Source organism: Amia ocellicauda, chromosome 21 (genome assembly GCF_036373705.1).
Source record: "Amia ocellicauda isolate fAmiCal2 chromosome 21, fAmiCal2.hap1, whole genome shotgun sequence".
Lineage (NCBI taxonomy): Eukaryota > Metazoa > Chordata > Actinopteri > Amiiformes > Amiidae > Amia > Amia ocellicauda.
Genome location: NC_089870.1, coordinates 2,374,424 through 2,392,389, shown reverse-complemented (window position 1 = coordinate 2,392,389; position 17,966 = coordinate 2,374,424). Strand labels below are relative to the sequence as shown.

Genomic DNA, 17,966 nt, shown 5'->3' with positions numbered 1-17,966 from the left:
CTGGAAAATATATTACAGTATCTTGTAATATATTGTGTATATTGTGATATAGTTTGTGAAATACATTAATATTTTTAAAACAAAAATATAGCCACTTTTATATATAGAAATATATAATACTTTATATTTTTCTAAACTTCTAAATACACCAATCAGCCATAATATTATGACCACCTGCCTAATATTATGTAGGTCCCCCTTTTGCGTGGCATGGACTCCACTAGACCTCTGAAGGTGTGCTGTGGTATCTGGCACCAAGACGTTAGCAGCAGATCCGTTAAGTCCTGTAAGTTGCGAGGTGGGGTTTCCATGGATGGGACTTGTTTGTCCAGCACATCCCACAGATGCTCGATTGGATTGAGATCTGGGGAATTTGGAGGCCAAGTCAACACCTTGAATTCGTGATTCATCAGACCAGGCCACCTTCTTCCATTGCTCCGTGGTCCAGTTCTGATGCTCATGTGCCCATTGTAGGCCCTTTCTGCAGTGGACAGGGGTCAGCATGGGCACCCTGACTGGTCTGCGGCTATGCAGCCCCATATGCAACAAACTGCGATGCACTGTGTGTTCTGACACCTTTCTATCAGAACCAGCATTAACTTTTTCAGCAATTTGAGCTACAGTAGCTCGTCTGTGGGATCGGAACACACGGGCCAGCCTTCGCTCCACACGTGCATCAATGAGCCTTGGTCACCCATGACCCTGTCGCCGGTTCAACGCTTTTCCTTCCTTGGACCACTTTTGATAGGTACTGACCACTACAGACCGGGAACACCCCACAAGAGCTGCAGTTTTGGAGATGCTCTGACCCAGTCGTCTAGCCATCACATTTTGGCCCTTGTCAAAGTCGCTCAGATCCTTATGCTTGCCCATTTTTCCTGCTTCCAACACATCAACTTTGAGGACAAAATGTCCACTTGCTGCCTAATATATCCCACCCACTGACAGGTGCCATGAAAACGAGATTATCAGTGTTATTCACCCGTCAGTGGTCATAATGTTATGGCTGAGCGGTGCATATTGTTCATATACTTTTAAATATAAAACATACACACTGATTGTCCTTTTAAATATGAATATGCCAATGTATGATCTACAATTATGTATACATCAATGATTATTATAGTTTACTTTATGTAACAATATTTAAAAAGTGCAAGAATTAGAAACACATTTTCTACAGTAAAGTACTCATTAAGGATTAAGTGAACCATAGAGATACATGCTGAATTAGTTTGAAAATTACAGACATCAATTATAGACATCCACAAGCACTTTCAAAAATGTATTTATTTAGAATTATTTTGGTATTCTCGAGTAGCAGTTAAGTATTTATAAAACAAAAAAACATTACTGTACTTTGAGAACAAAACATTTATTCATTGCTATTCATTGCTAAAACAGAAGAACTGAGAGTGGTTCACAGCTCTGATACAGAGGTACTCAAGGACCAGGGTTGACAACCACTGGCTTAGACAACTGAAGGTGAAGGTCCGATGTCCTCCTTCTTAAATTGGTAATGCAGCTCATCGATTTTTCCATTTATAGTTTTCCCAATGTCCCCTCGTTTTGTGCCTGGAAATTTCCTCTTTGTTGCATCTGTGAAAATTAGTAAGGAGTGAATTAATTTCTTAACAGAAACTAAGATCATAGGGTTCATGGTGACCGATCAATGAGGAGGAGGGGGAATAAAATATAATACAGGGTGCATGTGATGTTTACACAAATCCAAGTATTGACACTAATGTTTGATAGACAGACTTCATCAGAAGATATGCGTTATGGAACGGTATTTGATGAACTGTACAACTTCCATTTGCTTAACAATAATAGCATTCAATTTAGTTTTGTCCAAAGCTTTTCGTCTCTCTGAGCTGCTATGGAGTTTGCTGGAACCTCCAGTTAAATTAGATTTAATCAAGATGTCAGTTGGAAACAGCCCAAGCAGCAGGGTCCTAGCAAAATAACTGCTTGAGGTTTGTGTTTCAGCAACACAGTAACTCTGCTACCAGGAAATATTTCCACCTAGTAAATTAAAAATAAAGAATACACCATTAGCTGAATTAACAGTGATAACTGTTCCTTTACAATACAGCTGCTTAAATTGCTTAAATCACCTTTCTTTCCCATTCAGACATTCAGTTTGGAGTTCAGGAGATTGTCTTGACCAGGACCACACCCCTAAATGCATTGAAGCAACTGCCATGTGATTGGTTGGTTAGATAATTGCATTAATGAGAAATTGAACAGGTGTTCCTAATAATCCTTTAGGTGAGTGTACAAACTAAATGCCAAATTTATGTACATCATTGGACTGTTTTAAAGACAATCCCAAGTTTTAGATTTTCTACAAAAAATTGGGATGGAATTCTAAAGCCTTTGTTCATTTGTGCAGGTAACAATGGACTTGGGTTAGGACAGGTTAAATATGGCAGCAATATTTTTTCTTGTTGGAACAAACTTAAAATATTAACCCTGATGTTATTTTAAATCAAACCGTAATTTAACATTCTATAAAAAGAAAACAAATTTACCATGTCAGTTACACCATTGTTGCCGACAATGTCCTCTGACTCCGATGTTGAACAAGGTGTAGATGTCATGCTTGGTGAGAAGCTGGAATGTTGTGATTCTGGCTCCATCCTTTTGGAATTTCTGAGAAGTTACAGCAAAAAATAAAGTATTTAAACAACCAAAATATTTTTGAATTCAGAATAAAAGGGTACAAAAAGCCAGTAAGATTGGCTCATCGCTACAACCCCCTGCACCAATTTAGTAGGGATGAAGACATGTTACACGTATCCTCCATGATGTGGGCCCTAACCCATCTGCTACTATTCACAGCACAAAAACCCAGGGCTTACACTGGAGGACTCCCTGCCCCCAGCCCGCAGACACCTGGTTAGCCACAGGGGAGTGCTAAAGCATGGTGAGCAGAGGAATCCAATACTGACTCCCCCCTCCCAATCCTGGGCAGCACCAATTATGCACCGCCCCTGTGAGCTCCTGTCCAAATCCCGTGAAGGAACGACTAAAGATCGAATAAGCAATCTGAGTTGTATAGCGCACCCTGCACTCTGAGTGGATATTTAGCAAAATATAAAGTTTATCTCTTGGGTTCCCAAATCAGTCTTGGGAGACCCCTTGTCCTGCTGGTTTGTGTTCCAACCAAAGCTCTTAATTGCTTAATTGATCCCTTAATTTAACTAACAATGTAATAAAAGGATCAACTATATATAATTAAGAACTCGGTTGGAAAAAAAAACAGCAGGGCAGGGGGGACAGGTTTGGGAACACTGGCTTTTTTAATTCAATTTAAATGAGCTGGATACAGGCAATACCTAGGTTGGGAACAAATGACAACCTGCTGATCACACTTTACATAACTGTATTCAATAGCGTTGTCTTTATTTTGTAAGCATCTAATTGTGCCTACTCATAAAATGAAAATGCTATTAAATAGGTTTTGTAAAGCATGATTAGCAGCTTTCTATTTGGTCAAACCCTAATAGTTGCGCTCGCTAACAATAATAATGCAACAGTACCAAAGTTCTAATACCTTTTATTTATTTTTAATGGGAAACCTTAGGAAAAGTATCGATTATTTTACCATGTGGTAACCCTATTACAAAATATTAATGTTACTTATGTCACTTTACTAACCTTGGATAATGTCTTCTTTCATCTTTTTATTTTTAGCTTCCAGTACCCTTACTTTGGACTCGAGGCTGAATATTTTTCCGTGAAGCTTTTCAATTGTAGAAATGCTATCTGGATCGGAGATTACACTTGAGTCATCTGCGCTTCTAACATCTTCCTCACACTGGCCTCTGCTCTCCCCATATATGAGCTGGGTTTTGTTTTTTCTTGCTTCATATGATCCTTCTACCTTTTTTCCTTTGTCTTCAATCTCCTTTTCTTTTGACTTATATTAAAAAAGTAATTTTAAGCCCTACAAGTCAGACATTAACTGCTCTTTGTGGTTTAACACTAGGGTTGGCAGTACTCCGGGGTGGCTACTGTGGTTCAGCTGAACCCCAGACCAGCAGCCTCTTCTCCAGCTCAGCCAACCCTAGTAAACACAGTGTTAGCAACATTTCATTTAAAATTACAACTTAAAAATGAAATATGTATAGCTATTATGAATATTATGCGATATATTGTCATGTATGTGTATTTATTTGTTTTGACCTGGGTTCTGTCTTTAAACATATGATACGCTGTTGAACACTAATACATTTTTGTCTGGTTATTTAGATTCAATCTAAACAACTTAAAATTATCAAATACATTTATTCTTACATTTAAACTTCAACAAAATCATAGTTCACCTTTTCAGTAATGAAAGAGAGACCATCATCCTCAACCTGGATTTTCTTTTCTGATTTGTTTTGCACCTTCCTTTTTACTGAAATTATTTGTTGTGCCTCTTTTCTTTTGGCTTCTTCAGCAAATGTCCTTGGTTTTCTGAAAAAAAAAAAAAACGAATTAATTAAAATGAATTAAAATAATTAACTGAATACAAGAGTAGTCCTATATTTGAAATTATTCACTTAAATATTAATCTACACTCACCTAAAGGATTATTAGGAACACCTGTTCAATTTCTCATTAATGCAATTATCTAACCAACCAATCACATGGCAGTTGCTTCAATGCATTTAGGGGTGTGGTCCTGGTCAAGACAATCTCCTGAACTCCAAACTGAATGTCTGAATGGGAAAAAAAGGTGATTTAAGCAATTTTGAGCGTGGCATGGTTGTTGGTGCCAGACGGGCCGGTCTGAGTATTTCACAATCTGCTCAGTTACTGGGATTTTCACGCACAACCATTTCTAGGGTTTACAAAGAATGGTGTGAAAAGGGAAAAACATCCAGTATGCGGCAGTCCTGTGGGCGAAAATGCCTTGTTGATGCTAGAGGTCAGAGGAGAATGGGCCGACTGATTCAAGCTGATAGAAGAGCAACTTTGACTGAAATAACCACTCGTTACAACCGAGGTATGCAGCAAAGCATTTGTGAAGCCACAACACGTACAACCTTGAGGCAGATGGGTTACAACAGCAGAAGACCCAACCGGGTACCACTCATCTCCACTACAAATTGGATAAAGAGGCTACAATTTGCACAAGCTCACCAAAATTGGACAGTTGAAGACTGGAAAAATGTTGCCTGGTCTGATGAGTCTCGATTTCTGTTGAGACATTCAGATGGTAGAGTCAGAATTTGGCGTAAACAGAATGAGAACATGGATCCATCATGCCTTGTTACCACTGTGCAGGCTGGTGGTGGTGGTGTAATGGTGTGGGGGATGTTTTCTTGGCACACTTTAGGCCCCTTAGTGCCAATTGGGCATCGTTTAAATGCCACAGCCTACCTGAGCATTGTTTCTGACCATGTCCATCCCTTTATGACCACCATGTACCCATCCTCTGATGGCTACTTCCAGCAGGATAATGCACCATGTCACAAAGGTCGAATCATTTCAAATTGGTTTCTTGAACATGACAATGAGTTCACTGTACTAAACTGGCCCCCACAGTCACCAGATCTCAACCCAATAGAGCATCTTTGGGATGTGGTGGAACGGGAGCTTCGTGCCCTGGATGTGCATCCCACAAATCTCCATCAACTGCAAGATGCTATCCTATCAATATGGGCCAACATTTCTAAAGAATGCTTTCAGCACCTTGTTGAATCAATGCCACGTAGAATTAAGGCAGTTCTGAAGGCGAAAGGGGGTCAAACACAGTATTAGTATGGTGTTCCTAATAATCCTTTAGGTGAGTGTAAATTTAGCTCAAATTACTCCAAAATGCATAATATGTAACACTGTTTTTACCCAAACTATGTGATGTGAAAGTGAAAGTCGCTTTACCTTTTGAGCACTTCTAGAAAGGTCCTCATCAGAGTTTGATCTATTTTGCAGACACTTGTGTTGTTTAATCGTCCTTCTGCCCTGTACCTGGCGACTCATCTCGGCTCATTTCAATCTCTAGAGTTCTTATGTTTTTTTCTTTGTCTATAAAAATAAAATGAACACTAGAAGTGAATATACTCACACATACACCATATTTTCAAGTTAAATGGGTTAAATATCTTAAACATGTGACCTTTTCAAGCAGTCCAGTTACATAAAATATGGAATGCCAAAATCACATTGTGTCTCTGTGACGTCCTAAGGAAAGGATCCAAGTGCAGGCTTAGATATGGAGCAGATAATCCGATAAGGGCAAAACGAGAGAAAGTTAACAAGGACAGTCCAAGGTCAATCGATCAGGCGAACAGGCTAGTAGGGAGATCCAAAAAGGGGTAAACGAGAGAGGGTAGCAAAAGGTCAAATACACGGTTAAGCAAACAAGAAACAAGGCTCAGAATTGATCTGGGAGAGAATGCAAGACTTCGCGAAGAAGCTAGGAAACAGAGGGGTTTAAATACTGTGTAGCAAAGAGGGTTTGAACTAGGTGAATGAATGACTAACCAATGACAGGAGAGGAGGACAGAACAGGTGCACCTGGAAGGAAAGAACGTGGAAGAACTGGTTGAACTGGACAAAGGAAAGGAGAAGCACTAGAGTTAGTATTCGGGAGAGGGACACCTCTGGTGGTGAACTAAGGTAGAAGCAGGGGAGACCGTGGCAGTCACCTTCTACCGCATTTTGGATCACGACCATTTATTTCAGGAACCCAAAGCTGAATGTCTTATTGTCGACTTACAAAATCAATTCATAAATTGCTAACAGTTGACATGTTCAAATTATAAATTACGTCTTACATGTAGAATTTTTCCATTATACAAAGGCCATCCTTCGTCCGTTTTGTTTTTCCCAGGTTCACGCCATTCAATGAAATACACTTTCTGAAGATTAGACGGCTCAAAATCTCGATTCCAGCTTGTGTTTATCGTACTAATTCGCCCTTCTTCTCCATTTTCAATCCACGAAACTAAAGTAAACTTTGCCATCGTTGACCTTCACCGTGTCTTCACCGTTAGCACACTGTATGTTTCTATATATATAAATCAGCCAATCACTATATTTCCCGCAATGAGCTATACCATTTTTCATAGGAGGGGGAGTGAGGGAGTGTGTGGGGGGGAGGGAAGTAATTTTTTATCTGTAAATGCAACATCTTTTTTTGGGCCAAAACATATTTTACCAAAACATATCAATTTCAGTTGGGTATTTTTCGTTGACTTGTTTTTTGGATGACAACGCTGCAAATTAAAATAGACTGCTCCTATGGAAGAATGACATAGTGAGGAAGCAGTTTGTCTTGAGAAAAGAAAGATGGGAAAAGATGGGATTTGCACTGGAATGGAGTAATTATGGATGGGAGTAGAAGGTGAGATTAAAATACACGACACAAACACACAGACACGTGTTTTGGCGTACGTTATAAATGTCTTAACATTGTACTATGTAACTTTTCATTGTAGAAAAAGAAGGAGGACCTACGTTTTCATTGGAGCTTCCAAAAACATACCAGACAACACGAAGGTCATGGAGACGGAGGTTTGTTTAGTAACTCAGGATATGTTTGTTAAGGGTTTTATAACACAAAAAAAAAAAGTATATGCTATTATTAATTCAATAGCTTTCCGTTTATGCAGAAGTACGGAAGCGTATTGCTGCCACACATAAAACAAATATATATCACGTAAAAACGTGATGACAATCACGTTATTACGTGTTAGAGAATTATCATGTTATTATGTGTTAGGGAATTGTCACATAATAAACTGAACTAGAATACAGGAGACAAAACGAGGTCAAACGTTGAGGATTTTGTACGAAAATACTTTAGGTTGGGATTTAGCACTAGGGAAATGTTACAGTATTTGTCTCTTGTACACCATGTGTGACGTGAGCAACAGCTGCTGGCAACAAAATGCAACTTCCGGTTTGGGAGTCGAAAAGGGTTGAACACGTATTAAAATAAAAATATAAGAATTACGTTGCTTTTAAAACATAATTTGCGGTGCAATCTGTACATATCTACTTATTCTGTTTATTTATAATTATATTCCACTATATATTTAATATATATAGGGAAAAATACATGTTTTCACTGCTGGCAGGAAATTATTTATATTATTATTGCAAATAATTTAAGAACGTTATACTTTACTTTAATTCTGGAATGACAACGCTCTTGCATATCATATATCACATACTGTATTTCTTTTTAGGCGATTTACTCATTCATTTACTCATTCGTTTCACTGCATATAGTTACAGTTACATGATACAGATTTAGATTACACTTAGATTTAAATATACAGAGAGGGAAAAAAGTATTTGATCCCCTGCTGATTTTGTACGTTTGCCCAATGACAAAGAAATTATCAGTCTATAATTTTAATGGCAGGTGTATTTTAACAGTGAGATACAGAATAACAACAACAAAATCCAGAGAAACGCATTTCAAAAAAGTTATAAATTGATTTGCATGTTAATGAGGGAAATAAGTATTTGATCCCCTATCAATTGGCAAGATTTCTGGCTCCCAGGTGTCTTTTATACAGGTAACGAGCTGAGATTAGGAGCACTCTCTTAAAGGGAGTGCTCCTAATCTCAGCTCGTTACCTGTATGAAAGACACCTGTCCACAGAAGCAATCAATCAATCAGATTCCAAACTCTCCACCATGGCCAAGACCAAAGAGCTGTCCAAGGATGTCAGGGACAAGATTGTAGACCTACACAAGGCTGGAATGGGCTACAAGACCATCGCCAAGCAGCTTGGTGAGAAGGTGACAACAGTTGGTGAGATTATTCGCAAATGGAAGAAACACAAAATAACTCCCTCGGTCTGGGGCTCCATGCAAGATCTCACCTCGCAGAGTTTCAATGATCATGAGAACGGTGAGGAATCAGCCCAGAACTACATGGGAGGATCTTGTTAATGATCTCAAGGCAGCTGGGACCATAGTCACCAAGAAAACAATTGGTAATACACTACGCCGTGAAGGACTGAAACCCTGCAGCCCCCGCTAGGTCCCCCTGCTCAAGATAGCACATGTAGAGGCCCGTCTGAAGTTTGCCAATGAACATCTGAGTGATTCAGAGGAGTGTTGTGGTCAGATGAGACCAAAATCGAGCTCTTTGGCATCAACTCAACTTGCCGTGTTTGGAGGAGGAGGAATGACTCCAAGAACACCATCCCCACCGTCAAACATGGAGGTGGAAACATTATGCTTTGGGGGTGTTTTTCTGCTAAGGGGACAGGACAACTGCACCGCATCAAAGGGACGATGGACGGGGCCATGTACTGTCAAATCTTGGGTGAGAACCTCCTTCCCTCAGCCAGGGCATTGAAAAGGGGTCGTGGATGGGTATTCCAGCATGACAATGACCCAAAACACACAGCCAAGGCAACAAAGGACTGGCTCAAGAAGAAGCACATTAAGGTCCTGGAGTGGCCTAGCCAGTCTCCAGACCTTAATCCCATAGAAAATCTGTGGAGGGAGCTGAAGGTTCGAGTTGCCAAACGTCAGCCTTAATGACTTGGAGAGGATCTGCAAAGAGCAGTGGGACAAAATCCCTCCTGAGATTTGTGCAAATCTGGTGGCCAACTACAAGAAACATCTGACCTCTGTGATTGCCAACAAGGGTTTTGCCACCAAGTCGAAGGGGTCAAATACTTATTTCCCTCATTAACATGCAAATCAATTCATAACTTTTTTGAAATGCGTTTTTCTGGATTTTTTTGTTGTTATTCTGTCTCTCACTGTTAAAATACACCTACCATTAAAATTATAGACTGATCATTTCTTTGTCAGTGGACAAACGTACAAAATCAGCAGGGGATCAAATACTTTTTTCCCTCACTGTATATATACCGCAGCCCCTGCACAGCGCGATCGATCGGACCCGCCCCCTGCGTGGGATTGGTGCATCGTGAAGGTCAAAAACCGCCCCCTCGGGTGATTGATTAAAAGAAGTTCATTTGCCAAATTAAATTGAAACATTACTTGGCAAACAGCGCAAAAAATTAATGATTTATGAATTGACTAATTAATTTATTAATTAATTTACGAATTGACAATTAAATTTTGACCCTTATAATGCTCCATACTCGTCAACTAATGCAGATTAAATGCATAGTGTTTATAGGGACTTATTTTGTGTATCCTCTGATATCCGATATCCCACAATCCTCAGTTATTTTGCATTGCAGTGTAAAATTTACATTAATCCTATATTCACTGAGCCTACAAAAAACAATGCTGCTTTCTCCATCATTGGTCAACTGTACTTATTCAGGAGCACAATTCGTTCTACTGTCATAGAATCCAGGTTTTCTTTGCGGACAGTAGTTAGTGCCAGGGGGATTGGAATAATTGAGTACAGTCCCCTAGCCATTGCACAGCTATAAATCATAACCATTTGAACTGTGTGTATGCATTAATACTAACTAAAGAGGAAGCAGTAATTTGGTGTATACCATGTGGGCTCTTCTGAACTGGTCTTTCAAATATGGCTTCAAATTTGGTTTCGTACTGTGGACAGGGCCTTCATTTTTTTTTATTTTTTTTTAAGATTCAAAAATATAATTTGTGTACTCTGAATATCTTTCTACAATCACATCATTATGTACATTCCCTTACAGCTCTGGTCCTTGATGACCAAAATACATCTGATTAAAAACACTTCTCAGGAAACACAGACTGCACATGTGCTCTATTCTGGTCTCTTAAAAGGTTTGAAGCCTACATGTTCTTGCCTTCTCGTGCCAATCCCAAAGTTTTATTAGAGAAATCACAGAGCATTTTAACAACGCATACCATACAGTCTTGGTGTGTTTACATTTGGTTGGGGGCCTGTGAATGTTCTTTATCAGGGTTATTTTGGGACTCAATAGCTGCAGATAGCATTTGTATTTTCTTTCCTTTCCTTTTTTTCCCTCATTCTTTATGTCAGCCACTCCCAACATGCTAAATGGCTTTGACAGGAAATCATTGTTGAGAATCTGCCGGTTGTTTTTCTTTTTCTTGATTGCTGTTGCCATGGAGAGGACGAAAACATCAGGCAGCAGTTGTCGTGGCAACAGGCTTTGAATATTGTTGTTGTTATTGTTGAGTGACTGCCAGAGAAATTGCCCTCTCCGGATGTGGTAAAAAAACAGGCAAGGTTAGGTTTCTTGGGGTCAGCAGTTTCACATGAACATTTTGGTTAAGGAAAGCGGTTGTAGTATTTTGGCATTCATGCTTTTTTACTTTCCTTACTTAGTTGGAACTGAAGACTTTGAGTCAGTCCAGCACAATATCAGCCAACTGTTTGTTACTATGACCTGCAATTTCCTCTGCACTCATGGTGAAGTTCTCTGTTCAATATCTCAGCTGATTCCACATGATACACTACACTCTTACAAGGCAACCCCCCACATTTATTATAAAACTCTCTCCATTTGGACAAACTGATACTGACCTTTTAAAGTCAAGTGGAGTAAAATGGATAAGTCTATTTGTCAGGGTCAGTGTAGTAGGGGATATTAAACTTATACCTGTTACTGTTTCTTTTGACTTTCATGACTGCCCTATCATAGTGCCAATAAAGTTAAAAAGAAAAAAAACTTTGGCTTTGTAATGGGAACCAAGGGAACCAGTTATCTGAATTCTCATATATTATTTTTTAATAACTGCAGAATTTTACATTCATTCTTATTTGTTCTTCAAATGTATGAACAAAGTATATTTTTAGAGGCAACTGTGTAAAAGCTTTTGGATCTGTGCACAATTTTGCTTCAGTTTTTTAAGAAAAAAATGATAAATAATCTGACTCCCTCACCTCTCAGTAAAGTTGCCTCAAAAAAATCTAAATACACAGAATTAACAGTTTAAGTAATATGACAAAATAGTCTAACAAAACTTACTGTATATATGCATGCAAAATTATAGTTTTGCTTGATACATATTGTTCATGAGGGAGACCTACGATATGTGCAGACAATGTATTGTGCAACAATCATAGAACATTAACGACTCTGTGTCAGACACATTGTGTTTATCAGAACCAGAATAAAAGCAAACTACGAATATTTGACATTTTGTAGGATTACAATCTGGAATTAAAACTGATTCACCTTTCAGCAAGACAATTATTTTAAACATACAGCCAAAGGAGTTACACACTGGAGTGGTTTAAAAACAAAAAGCTAAGGAGTCCTAGAATGACCCAGTCAAAGCCCAGATCTTAATCGAATTGTTGCTGTTACCCAATAGTGCCCATCCAACTTGAGAGAGCGTGAGCAAATTTACCAAGATTATAGGAAGATGTGCAAGACAGGTAGAGACTTACCTAAAAGACTGACAGCTGTAAAAAGTGCCTTCTTTGTTTACAATTTAGTCACAGTCTAGAGTCCTACTCTAAAAAAGCCGAGACACCTGAGAAAACAAATAAAGTGCAAATAATACTAAATTAAATATACATCACAACAGACATCTGGTAAGTCAATATAATTTATTGCTTCTTTAGGAAGACACTCTCACCATTGAGGACCTTGAACTTTGTCTACAGGGTGGGCTTCTCAGAGGTTCCAGGCATGTTAAAAAAAAAAGAAAAAAGACAAGTAAGCTACAGCAACAGACATAATTGGAAAAACAATTATGAATCTTTAGTTAGAAACAGATGAAGACTCAGTTACAGTCAGATGCACATGGTCAGAAGATGCTCACAGGAATATTAATGCCAGACTGCAGCTCTTCCCCCTCTGAAAATATCAATTTGTAAGAGTCAGATTTGTTTTATTGTTTAAATATATCCATCTGTTTGCGTGTACAGGCACATTATTGCAAAAGGCATTAATTACTCGCTAAACAGCAAGTTGTGACACTAAAATTAGCAAAGAAATCTGTATTCTTTGCAAATACAAAGGATTAGAAAAATCCACCTTGCTATCATTGGTCTTATTCAACAACTGATGTTATTTTAGAAATTGTTTCCAGTTTTGTAGAGGTGGAAAAAAGGGAAAATAATATTTAAAATATTAAATATTAATAATAATATTAAATATTAAGGGGAAACTGTATGTTTTCCAATCAAGATGGATACCACTCTTCCAGATTGATTATGCCATATAAGCATTTTTGAAAGCGTTTGAAATTTTGGGTGGATGGTTATTTACTTGCACAGACGATCTCCACTGCACACTAATCGGCTCTGTTGATGGTATGCAAAAAAACATAACTCCATCTTCAGTTTTTCCTGTATCCGTGGACACAACAACACTGCATTTTGTCTTAGAAACTATAATTACTATCAAGTAAGAATATGAAGTAAGAAATAATAATGTAGATAATGTCACAGTCCAAGTCTAAAGCACTTCCTCAGTTCCCCACCAGAGGTCGCCATTGCCTCTCCCATTCCAGTCTCCCATCTCAAACCCCATACATTCAATCATTGAATAATCACCCAGATCACTTACCACACACCTCCTTCCCATCTTCTGGTTATTTGCCTCTCTATTTAAACCCCTCCCTGGTCACACTCATCGCAAAGTCTCGTATTCCTTGTGTTTAATTTCCGAGCAGTTCCCTTTGTTTTGAGTGCCTGTTTTCATGACCTCTGACTTCTTCTTTTGACCACAACTCCCGGATTGCCCTTTGACACCCTGTTTACCCGATCAACTGAACCTTGCCTGTAACCTCGACTACATCTTTGCCTTGCCTTCGTTTACCCTGTTTTGCTGGTACTTGAACTCTGCTTGTTTCCGACCACCTCTTCCACGCTCCGCTCTTGGGTCCTCTACCTCCCAGTCTTCCCACTCCCTATGGAACATGATAGATAGTCATATTGTCAAAGCAACTCAGAGGCTTTGATGAAGATGGAACAGCCAACTCAGTGAACTTTCAGATGCCTGAGAAGCCATAGTATGCATTTGTGTTGCGGCAAATTCAGATTTCTCATCCCCTCCCCGACTTCCATCTAATCACCACCTGCGGTCCTCAGTCAATTGTGTGCTACCCAGTGGAGATGCCACTGGATTAATTAAAGACCAGTCCCTCCAACCTATAGGACACACTCTGGGGCATTCACCAAGTGGGCTCACATTTTAAAATTAAAAAGACTTACCATCATTTTCTTGTTTTGCATTGTTCTCATTTCTAAAGATAGAGCAATATTATCCCACACATTTCTGTAGGCTAGACCAGTGGTTCTCAAACCTGTCCTGAAGTACCACCTACCTTGCTGGTTTTTGTTCCAACCGAGCTCTCAGTTACTTAATTGAAGTATTCTCATTACATTACTGTTTAACTGATAAAACATTGGTTCCTTAACAATTTCCTTATACAATAGTATACTTAACTTAAAAACCCTACTGTTAAAAATAATTAAAAGGCTCTGATTTATGAAATTATTAGTTTAATGAAGGGTTCAATTAAGTAATTGAGAGTGCAGTTGGAACAAATCCAGCAGGCTTTATTTGCAAATGGTACGCCAGGACAGGCTTAAGAACCACTGGGCTAGACAATTCATTACACACTTTCACAGAAACAGTATGTTCTTTGGATACCACTCTCCAGTTCTCATAATATCTTCATAATGTTGTATTATTTCAGAATTTTAAAACTAGACATTCTATTTCCGTTTATTTAATATCTGGGCTTGTTTTCATTTTATTCTTGGATATTATTACTTCAAACCTTCCACAAAGTATTTTTTTAAGATGTCTCATGTCCTGATGAAGGAATTTTTGTGTTTTCCCTATTTCAGTATTAAAGCCAAGACAAATGCGTCACTTGGTTACATCTAAGTTATACATCAAAATCATATAGCTACATAGATGTCAGAGTGTCAAGTCACTGTCTGAGTCATCTAATCAGAAAGAGTCTTGAGGATAATTTTTTATGAAGGTTGGAAATATAGTACTAAATGAATCGGAAACCGCTCCAGCCAAAAGATATTTGACAATATAAAAAAATAATGTAGGCTGATGGTTGGTGCAATATGATGGTAAATGCAATGCAGTACAATGCAAAATTAATTAAGATTAGGGCTGTGCGATATGATTATATATATCGTATGACGATAGAAAAACGTCTATCGTTTCATATTATGCTCTATCGTTTATATCGAGTTGTCGCAAATCCCACTCTTTACGGCAGTATTTTTCGTCATTAGAACGGTTAGTGTTCTCCCCGGTTCTTCCACACGTGCCGGACGCGGCAAGAAATGTGCATCAGAAACACAGACAGACATGGAGGACAGTGAACTAACACAGAATAACCAACATAACCAAGAGATACTTTAATGCGGAAGCGCACACGTTGCGCCCCGCTCTCGTCGCCGGGCTAAACTCAATCTGCAAGCACCCCACCCCCGCTAATTTAAATTGATATAATTTGTATAAAATTAATAATAAATTGTTTGTTTGCATTTTAATAAACTGGAAAGCAATGCAAACATATGCAGATGGTGAAGTGGTTCAACAGTTAATATTATTATAAGTATTTTGTATTAACACGTGCTGTACCGGTCAGTAGAATCGAAACGCGATATATATCCCATAACAACATAACACACGTAATAGTAATCACACAACACTTGCCCTGTAATGTGTTGCATTCTGCATTTCCCACGACAGCCTGCATGTAGTATTTGTTAGTTTTGCATATATAATGATTAACGAAATACTTGTAGTTTGAATGTCTTTGGTCTTATTTTGTAGCTTGACTGGATAAAAAAGAAAAAAAAAGAAACATCGAGATATATATCGTGTATCGCCCAAACTTATAAAAATATCCAGATATTATTTTTAAGTCATATCGCCCAGCCCTAATTAAGATGATGTAAACCAAAAACAACTGCAGACAAACCTGAGATCAACCATCTGATTTCTTTTTCCTGACCGATTACAAACCAATTAAAACATTATTAGACAGAAAATGGAGGATCATCTTAATGAAAACCATATTCTTGGAGATAGTCAACATCGGTTTAGACGAGGCAGATCATGTCTTACTAATTTATTAGAGTTCTTTGAACATGCAACTGCAGCTGTAGATCATGTGAAAGCAAAATATATGATATACTTAGTTTTTCAAAAAGCTTTCAATAAGGTTCCACACCAAAGACTAATCCTCAAATTGGAAGCTGTAAGCATTCAGGGTAATGTAAGTAGATGGATTATGAACTGGTTGATGTATAGGAAACAGAGGGTGTCGATTAGAGGAGTTGCTGCTAACTGGAGTGAGGTTGTTAGTGGAGTTACACAGGGATCAGTACTAGGGCCTTTGCTGTTTCTAATCTACATTAATGATCTGGACTCTGGGATAGTTAGAAAACTTATCAAATTTGCAGATGATACTAAAATAGGTGGCTCAGCAGATACAATCTCGGCTGCACAGGCTATTCAAAGGGACTTAGATAATATTCAGTTGTGGGCCGACACCTGGCAGATGAAATTCAGTGTGGACAAGTGCAAGGTATTACATGCAGGTAACAAAAATGTCCCCTATAATTACACTATGGGAGGAATAGAACTAGATGAAGTACCACATGAGAAAGAACTAGGAGTCTATGTGGACTCCATCCAAACGATGTGGGGAAGCAATAAAAAGGCAAACAGAATGTTAGGGTATATTTTCAAAAGTGTAGAACTGAGAACAAGGGCAGTAATGTTCAGACTGTACAATGCACAAGTTAGACCTCATCTGGAATACTGTGTACAGTTCTGCGCTCCACACTTCAAGAAAGATATCGCTGCTCTAGAGGCAGTTCAGAGGAGAGCAACCAGACTTATTCAAGGGAATGTCTTACTGAGAGAATGAGGGAACTGAACCTTTTCACCCTGGAACAGGAGACTACGTGGGGACTTGATTCAAGTCTTCAAAGTCATGAAGGGCATTGACCACATCAAGCCAGAGGAGCTTTTCCAGATCAGCAGGGACACACGCACCTGGGGACACAAATGGAAATTGGGCTTCAAGGCATTCAAGATGGAAAACAGGAGACACTTCTTCACACGAAACGAGCACGATGGGTCGAATGGCCTCCTCTCATTTGTAAACTTTCTTAAGTTCTTATGTTTCTCCTAACATGGAAAATTCACAGAGTAATCCAGCTGATATATGTTCACCACAGGTCTCTGAATTGCTGCCAAATTTCTAATTCTTCCAAGTCTATAAACAACAAGTGAAACGTCTGAATGGGGAAGATAAATTCCATAGAATGTTATCATATTTTTGATGTATTAGTCCGTGTGAGCTAGTGGAGAACATACATTTTGTACGCTTTGAATGTCTTCCTGTAAGATGTTATTAATTTATATTGATTTAATTTATATTTTTGACTGCTATACGTTATCGCATCCTTACAAACTGCTCTTTTGTTTTTAATGTATATAAAATAGGATTACAAAGTGCACTGGAAGAAACAGTGTAATAAACTCTTGATTACAACTTTACAACTTTAGCTCCTCCTCTCCAGTATTGGAACGTGTCATCTTTTCCTTTGAAATACATACACTACCGGTCAAAAGTTTTAGAACACCCCCATTTTTCCAGTTTGTATTGAAATGTAAGCAGTTCAAGTCCAGTGAATAACCTGAAATGGTACAAAGGTAAGCAGTAAACTGCCAGAGGTTAGATAAAAAGTTTAGGTTACCAAAAACTGAGAGTTATATACTGTGTTACTACACCCTTTTAAGCATTATTTGTCAGTGTTACGCGCAGCTCCTGTGCATAGAAGTTACACTGTCTTCCTACAATGTGCACATTGTTTGAAAGCTTATTCTCTTGGCTACCAGCATGTTTAATTCTCAAACACATCTGATATACAGTTTCCGTGTTGCCCGTCGTCAAGAGGTGCAGCTTGTGAACAGGCAAGGCAGGCAACTGCCTGGGGCCCCAGGCCGTTAGGGGGCCCGTGAGGTTATTTATAACATAGCCTAATGGTGATGAATGCTGGTTGGAGGGGCCCCCTAGGAATTTTTGCCTAGGGCCCCAACAGACTCTAGAATCGCCAC

The 17,966-nt window shown here is 38.7% G+C and overlaps 1 long non-coding RNA gene across 2 annotated transcripts; it reads right to left on the bottom strand.

The window, feature by feature from the left end:
- Positions 1-1,359: 1,359 nt before the first annotated feature.
- On the bottom strand, positions 1,360-12,949 carry LOC136717317 (uncharacterized). Of its 2 annotated transcripts, XR_010805215.1 has the most exons (7): positions 12,490-12,949; positions 12,299-12,384; positions 5,878-6,021; positions 4,332-4,467; positions 3,664-4,072; positions 2,535-2,655; positions 1,360-1,599 (listed from the first exon to the last, which is right to left on the bottom strand). It is a non-coding gene; the product is annotated as an uncharacterized LOC136717317 (long non-coding RNA). The 2 variants fall into 2 exon arrangements; XR_010805216.1 differs by lacking the exons at positions 3,664-4,072; positions 4,332-4,467; positions 5,878-6,021; positions 12,299-12,384; positions 12,490-12,949 and adding an exon at positions 2,865-3,044.
- Between the last annotated feature and the right edge of the window lie 5,017 nt (positions 12,950-17,966).